This window comes from Gadus morhua, chromosome 7 (genome assembly GCF_902167405.1).
Source record: "Gadus morhua chromosome 7, gadMor3.0, whole genome shotgun sequence".
NCBI lineage: Eukaryota > Metazoa > Chordata > Actinopteri > Gadiformes > Gadidae > Gadus > Gadus morhua.
The window spans coordinates 2530846-2538757 of record NC_044054.1 but is presented as its reverse complement, the minus strand read 5'-3'; the positions used below and the strand labels follow the sequence as shown (position 1 = coordinate 2538757).

At 41.8% G+C, this 7912-nt stretch overlaps 1 long non-coding RNA gene across 1 annotated transcript; it reads left to right on the top strand.

The window, feature by feature from the left end:
• The first annotated feature begins 580 nt into the window (after positions 1-580).
• LOC115546832 (uncharacterized) lies at positions 581-2595 on the top strand. The gene is made up of 2 exons (XR_003977290.1): positions 581-1397; positions 2164-2595. It is a non-coding gene; the product is annotated as an uncharacterized LOC115546832 (long non-coding RNA).
• Positions 2596-7912: the final 5317 nt, after the last annotated feature.

Sequence of the window (7912 nt, the reverse complement as noted above, 5' to 3'; positions counted from 1 at the left end):
TGTTCGAGTGCTCCGGTACATAGTCCCATCTGTTCTGATTTCAAGTCTGCCCCACTCTCTCACCAGCGCTTTAAACTCAACACTTTCTCCCTTCAGCTCTTGTACAGTAGGCTTCTCATTTCTCTCTTTGTATTCATACATTCTGCCTATCACAGGGTCTTGTTGCTGAGCTGCCTGTATCTCTTCTCTGGATAATGGTTGAACAGTATTGAGCAAACGCTCATCTTCCATCTGTGTCTTGAGAGCATTAAACGACACTGAACTGAGGAGTGGGCTTGGTTCTTTTTGTTGGACTAAAATGCCCTGTTCTGTTGCTCTGACGGCATCCTGACAGACTGACTGGGTGCACTGACTCATGTAGCTCTCAAAATCCATTGGCATTCTTGATACCCGTCTGCATCAGCATTTGCTTTGCCTGGCCTGTATTTAATTTTGAAATTAAAGTCAGCTAATTCAGCAACCCATCTCTGTCCAGTAGCATTCAACCTCGCTGTTGTCAATACATATGTGAGTGGATTGTTATCGGTATAGACAACAAACGAGGGAGCGTGAAAAAGATAGTCTCTGAAGCGCTCACAGATAGCCCATTTAAGCGCTAGGAACTCTAGCTTTCCAGAGTGAAGGTTATAATTTTTCTCTGGGGGGGTGAGCGTTCTGGACCCATATGAGCGTTCTGGACCCACGGCAAGCTATTACCCTTAGCTTGCCGTGACTGCGCTGGTAAAGCACTGCTCCTAGTCCTGCCTGAGAAGCATCCGTGTGCAGGACGAATGGATCATTAAAGTCCGGGTAGCCTAGAATTGGAGGGCTGGAGAGTTTGTCAATCAGATAACACAACACCTGCTGGTGATTGTCAGTCCATGAAACGTGTGTCCTTGAGGCACCGCTGGACTGGGCATAGGGCATGGCGGGCATATGCCCGGTGGCCTGAAGCCTTTTATTTATTTTTTTATTCATGCCAAACTCGCGTCTAACGTAGCAGGCCACGTTAACTTCAATGCAGGCCACATTAACGTCAATTCAAGTTAATGCAAGTTAAACTGGCAGATCTGCCCTTTATCATGGTTGATTGAAGCCTGGGCCAATGAGGTGAGGGGCAGGCCAATTTCGCCTACCCCTCCATCTCAGCCTCCGTTGGTGACTTGGTTGGTTAGCCACTGCTAGCAGGCAGATCGAAAACGGGCAATATGGACCCTAGTTGGAAGAAAAGAAAGGGTGGCGCTGAAAGAGCCAGGGACCAGAAAAAAGCAGCCCTTCAGGCAGATGCTACGAAATGCCTAAACATAGCTGATATGTTTGCTGCTCGTGGACATGGAGCCTCCACATCTGCAGCAGCAGCATCAACAGGTAGTGGAGGAGAAGATGCTCGACAGCAGGTGGACGAGGCGGCCATGACGGTAAGTCAAGGTTAACTTCAGCTATTAATTAATGAACAACAAAATGTGTATAAATCAGACATCTATGTGTGAGAAAGAAATATTGATCGTCTGTCGAAGTTAAGTGCTGTCTAACCTTGTCACTCAGATATGAATTAATGTCGGACCGTCGGATATTATTTTGGTGCTGCTCACTGCCAGTCATGTAACCTAGCCTAGCAATGTAGGCTAGGCTAAATGGTGTGCATGGCTAGCTACAACGCTGCCATAGCCAGGTTGTTTATTTATTCTTTATTCGTTGTATTTGTGTGACTGTTTTGCCACCGCGGGGTTGCTTCTTTATTCTTTATTTTGTTTGTGTGACTGTCGTGCGTCGGCCTTACGAAATATGCTGTTTTGCACAGTCTTACTGAGCGATGGGGTGGACGGTCCCTTTCTATAGAACAGAACTAAGGTATTTTCTCACTCCTCACTTCTGGGCACCTGCTTTTGTGATGAGGTAAAATAATACGCTGACTTGAAACACTCATGGTGGATCAGATTAAGTTAAACTCTGTCCTTGCACAAAGTACATTGCAGAGAAAATGTAAAGCAGTATCTACCTTTAGTGCACATGAGACCTTATATTAGAATCACTGTCATTTAGAATTAAAACATTAGATCTGAATACGCATTTACTGTGTCACAGTCTTAGAACGTTTTTGTAGAGTTGAAATGCACTACTATGATCACCTGTGTTATTTTTCTCACATTTCTATCTTTCTTTTGTCTTTTCATCTTTTTTAAGGTTCCCATGCTTAAGGAGTGCTGGGTGTTGCTGCTGAGAAGAGACAGATGGGGTAGCATCAGCATCTCTCCCACTTGTTGGATTGTGTGTGTGTGTGTGTGTGTGTGTGTGTGTGTGTGTGTGTGTGTGTGTGTGTGTGTGTGTTCTGGTCCATTTGAAAGCTCTAATTGGTTTGCATGCTGCATGTAAGTTACCCATTCCTTTTCGTTTTAATGTTTGTTTTATTGATATTCATATTCTTAATATACAGTATAATTGTGTATTTATTTACTTTATTTTTTCTATTTATTTTGTACAGTTAAGTTAAGCAATTTATTTTATTTTGTACAGTTAAGTAATTATTGACTCATTGTAAATATAAGTGTTTAACTTCAATTGTTATGTGTGTCATCACTTTTTATTTTATATTCAAAATTAAATGGATGAAAATCCTATTCTTTCCAAGTCCTGGCATAATTTCCCACACCTAACATTTTATTTTGTATTGACAGTTGATTAGCAACACAAATTGGTAATAAGAGAAATCCTTGCTGTTACTTGTAGCTTGTAGTGAGATAAACATCTTGTGGCCTTTTTGTGTATTGCAATTTTAGGTCTTTAGCCTTTGCATCCAGTCATTGGTACAGTCATCCAGTCATTTCTTGCTTTAATAATGCATTGTATCACACAAGTAATGATATATTATTCATAGTTTAGCCTACAGTATTACATTTATTATAATTATATTAACTAAAATGAATTAATTAATATTTAATATAATTCCTTTACTTAAATTTAAGTAACAAGGTTGAAAGAAATGACCTGTCTAAAAAGTAATGTGACCTACGGTCAATAGATCATACTTTTGATAAGCCTAACAGTATTTTGGGAGAACTTTTCATAATGCTTCTCATAGTGTTAAAATGTTTGTCTCCTAGTGCACATTGATCGTTTAAGGCAGTGATTCCCAACAAGGGGTATATGGTACATATACCACCTGAGGTGCGCAAGCAAACTGCAGGGGGTATGTGGATAAATTAAGGAATGTGTGCAGCATAGTCATTGCATGAGTGAAGGGGTACTCATGGTGTGACAAAAAGGCTTAAGGGGTACGTATGTCAATAGCAGTTGGGGAAAAACCCACGCTGTCACACAGCGCGCTTACATTTTTCCCCGTCAATACCTGGTGGTGGCCTGCTCTTGGTTAAAAATGCCCGGCCTGAAAAATTTCCCCAGTCCAGCCCTGCCTTGAGGGTAACTGTCCTGATTTCCCTTTTTTGGTTTTCCCCCTTTTAGCAACTTTGACATTATTTTCAGGAATGTGGGCAGTGGGCGGGGCAGCTAACAGTTCATACAAGGGCTTAGCAATGCAAGAATTTAATGTAGGGCTGCAACAACGAATCGATAAAATCGATAAAAATCGATTGCTGAATGCGTTGGCAACGAATTTGGTCGTCGATTCGTTGTGTCGCGCGATTAATAAGTTACTCATAGGCGCAGCACTGTTTACAGCCAGCCGCCAACAGGTTGGTTCAGGGTTCATGCACGCCCACAGCGAGCAGTGTGAGCGACCACAGCTTGTATTTTGGTCAAGTCTTAAAACTGGACTGTAGGCCTACATAAAAGTGTTGTACCTTCACTGTCTTTCGGTTAAAAAAAACTCCTTCAACTCAGTATCCGTCTAGTCCAACCGAAAACTCTGTCAGCTGCTGCTGCTGCAGACGTTGTGCAGACGGGTTCGGAGTCGGCACCGCGTGCATCAAGTCATTCAAAGCAGCGGTAGTAATCACACAACCGGACGGTGTAGAAAGTCCCGTCAGTTAAAAATAGTATTGCAGTTTTTAAATCCATGTTAAAATCGGCAGGATATAGAGCTAGTTAGCTTAAAAAAAAACGAACCTATGGTCACAAACAGTGTCAAATGTGATGTGTTCAGGTCGGCTCAGTAATATGATTGATGCGTTCAAATGCAGCAGAAAAAAATAAATAATAATAGAGATTTTGGTGAAAACTTGTTTTCCCAGTAATATAAAATAGATAGTAAAGATAGAATTATGACCTGTTTAATGTCCTATCTTAAACTATCATCATCTTATCAGCAATTAAAGCAATATTAAAAGTTATATTTCAAGGAGTCTCGAAAATGGCATCAATAGGTTTGACCGGTTAACCATGGACATCCTAGCCTGGTTCTACCAGACTCTCGTACTTCACTTCATTTCATTTCATTTGTACAGAGAGTCTGGACCTAATCAATTGACAAACGTTAACTCACTTGAAGGCGGGTGTCTGTTGAAGTCTAAAATGATTGGATCTGCCCAGTGCCACTCTGGATCTGCCATAACCAATCGCTAACGTTTGGTTGTGACGTATGTCATGCGCCGGGAATCACGCGCAGGTTGTACACAGACCAAATACCTTGCGCGTCTGCACGGAAATGTCCGTCAACGACAGTTGCAGGTTTTGTTCGTCGAATTTAATTTATCAGGGAAAAATTGCACATTGTAAATCAACTACCGACCTACAACAACAACTCAAACTGGCGTACGACTTCATCGTCATTGTTCTCAGACACGCCCTCTGTTCGCTGATTGGTGGCCGCTGTGGCGGCACAAGAAAACCAAATTACATACAGCAGGTCCAGACCTAGTACTGAAGGGAAATTCAAATTGAGCGGAAGTACTTAGGCGGGCGGAGCCAGGCTATGGACATCCCTTATATACATATAAAAGTATATCATACATTGTATGTTTTTTTTTGTGTTATCCCAGTTATGTTTTTTTAATCTTTTTATTATTTGATATTGCTTTTAATAGTTCCAGGACGTTGGAGCAATAACCTGGTGTTTTTACACTTCAGTCTGCATTGTGAATTTGAAGTAATGTTCAGTTTTTGAATAAAGATGCGTCAATTCCTATTTTTTAATTTAAATTTTTTTCTATCCGATTCATCGATTAATCGAAAAAATAATCGACAGATTAATCGATTATTAAAATAATCGTTAGTTGCAGCCCTACTTGAATGCATGATCTATAATAGGATAGGAAGCCCAACATTTGCCTGACTATCTCCTACTGTAGTGGGGTGTTTTCCTTTTAGAGCCTGTACAGGGGCCACTTCAGCAGGATCCATGCTATGACCTGCGCTTGACACAACTCTGCCCAAAAATCTCACTTTAGACCAAAACAGTTCACATTTCTTCGCAGTGAGTTTTATTCCATGTTGCTTGTACCGACGTAGCACTTCCCTTATATGTTCTACATGGTCCTCAAAGGACTTACTGTGGACTAAATTGTCATCCAAGTAAGGCAGACATATATCGTCACGCAGACCCCAAAGACACTCCTCCATACTTCTTTGAAACTCAGCTGGAGCTGAACTCAGTCCGAATGGTATCCTTAACCACTGGTATAAGCCCCACGAAGTTACAAAGGCAGTGAGTGGCACGAGATCTCGTGCCACGAGATCTCGCGAGATTAAACTCGACGATATTACCCGTCGCGTTAAAAATCTGTCTCGCGAGATTTGTGATTTATCCAAACTTCTATTTGTCGCCTGTGGGGGCAGTAATGCGCCTATGCTACATCTAGGCTGCCAGAACCTAAAGAAGGAGAAGGAAAAGAAGAGGAGGAGAAAGAGGGAAAGCACGGGAAGCATCGAAAGCAGCCTTAAGCTGTGTTCGAAATCGTTCCCTATCACGGATATAGTGTAGGCCTACTATATAGGGTGCTCGCTTGTGTAGTTCTCAGTGGTTAATTTCATGCACTATATAGTGCACTTAAAATACACAAAATTTGAGTGTACATACGATGTAGCCTACATGTTACTCCCGTATACCACAATGCAATGCGGTCGTGTTTTTTCCAGAGGAGAAGAAGAGGCTGAATAACCGTGAAAAAGGAATACATTTAATCAAAGTACATTTTGGGTACTTTGATTTGGTTTTGCACATAATATTGTTTGCAAAGATTAATTAATTTAATTTATTTTAATTTAACTTTTATAAATTTTAGTTTTAGTTTCAATTTCATGCATGTAAAGAGTTATAATAAAACATTTCAAAATGCATGCGCGACTTGGTTAAATAAAAGTCTGTTGGTCCAGTCATAATTTGTCATTGGAGTTTTCTTAAAATCTTGTCTCGTCTCGTTCTTGTGAACCCAATATCGTGTCTCGTCTCGTGAGCTGAGTGTATCGTCACACCCCTAACATCCTTACATATGGTCTGTTTGTTGTAGTTAATAGGTCACATCCTAACTCATATAGTCAGTTGGTAATAGTTAGCAGATTACATAGTAACCTAAAGCCAGTTAGGTCAGCAGGTGCTCGAGTGTGGAAGCCACCAACAGTCAAACGGGGTCTCTACAACAGCCCAGTACGTCAGATGCAGTTTCTGTACAGGTATAAAACAGCACACATCACCTTCAGAAGCCTTACCATGTCCTGTCCTCTATGGTACGAGACTTGCTTCATGTCCGTGTGACAGCAGACTCATGGATTTGCGAATCAAAAAGCTTTGTTTGCGAATCCTAAAGCTTTGTTTGCGAATCAAAAAGCTTTGTTTGCGAATCCTAAAGTTTTGCAAACCCAAAAGTTTTGTTTGCAAATCCAAAAGTTTTGTTTGCGAATCAAAAAGCTTTGTTTGCGAATCCTAAAGTTTTGCTTGCGAATCCAAAAGCTTTGCTTGCTGTTGAGCTGAATCTCGTGGGCGGGACCTACGCCGAAAGATGTAAGACACGTCTCTATTGGCCAGTCTCGATCGGAGTGACAGCTTGGCAACATCCACAGTTAATAACGAGAGAGGGAGTTCTATTTCATGTAGGCTACGCCGTCTAGGCTTCGCCTTATGGGCTTTCCCGTGCGCACGCTTGCGCGCCCTGAAAATCCCGTGGGCCTCCCTGTCAGCCGACAAGGAGACCATGGCAGAGGAGAGCAGGGCGATGTTGTTGACCGCCGCCGCGGATTGAGAGGCACAAACGAACACCCTGTCCGTCAGGCCGACAATCTGCTTCTGGAGGCGGTCGGGGGGCTTTTCGGATGTTGCCAAGCTGTCACTCCGATAAAGACTGGCCAATAGAGATGTGTCTTACATTTTTCGGCGTAGGTCCCACCCACGAGATTCAGCTCAACAGCAAGCAAAGCTTTTGGATTCGCAAGCAAAGCTTTTGGATTCGCAAGCAAAACTTTTGGATTCGCAAACAAAACTTTTGGATTCGCAAACAAAACTTTTGGAAAATTGCAAACAAAACTTTTGGATTTACAAACAAAACTTTTGGATTCCCATTAATATTTTTTTTATCACATTAATTTATCTTGCAATAAAACATTTTTTGATTGCAGTGTCGATAGTTTTGCTCTCAAATCTATTTTTTGATTGCAGTGTGGAAAGTTTTGCTCTCAAACCTATTTTTTGATTGCAGTGTGGAAAGTTTTGCTCTCAAACCTATTATTTTTGATCGCATAATAAAGACACAAATCGGCCTCCATACTCTTCGAGCCATGTTCTATTCCCTAGCGTCGCCGCCCCTGAAAAAGCGCTTTTTAAAAGCTGGTTCGTACATCCCGGGTCCCGGAGGCACCTCCATATCTACCCCTCACCACTGGATGTCGCCCTCTTTCGTTTGTGAGAAACAATTACGAGAATGGACGATGAGAGACTGGTCGTCGAGGTGGAAAAATATGTCGAATTGTATGACCAAAGTTCCCGTCATTACAAAGACAACTCCAAAAAGGACATTGCCTGGCGAGCCATAGCTCTGGAGATTGGCTC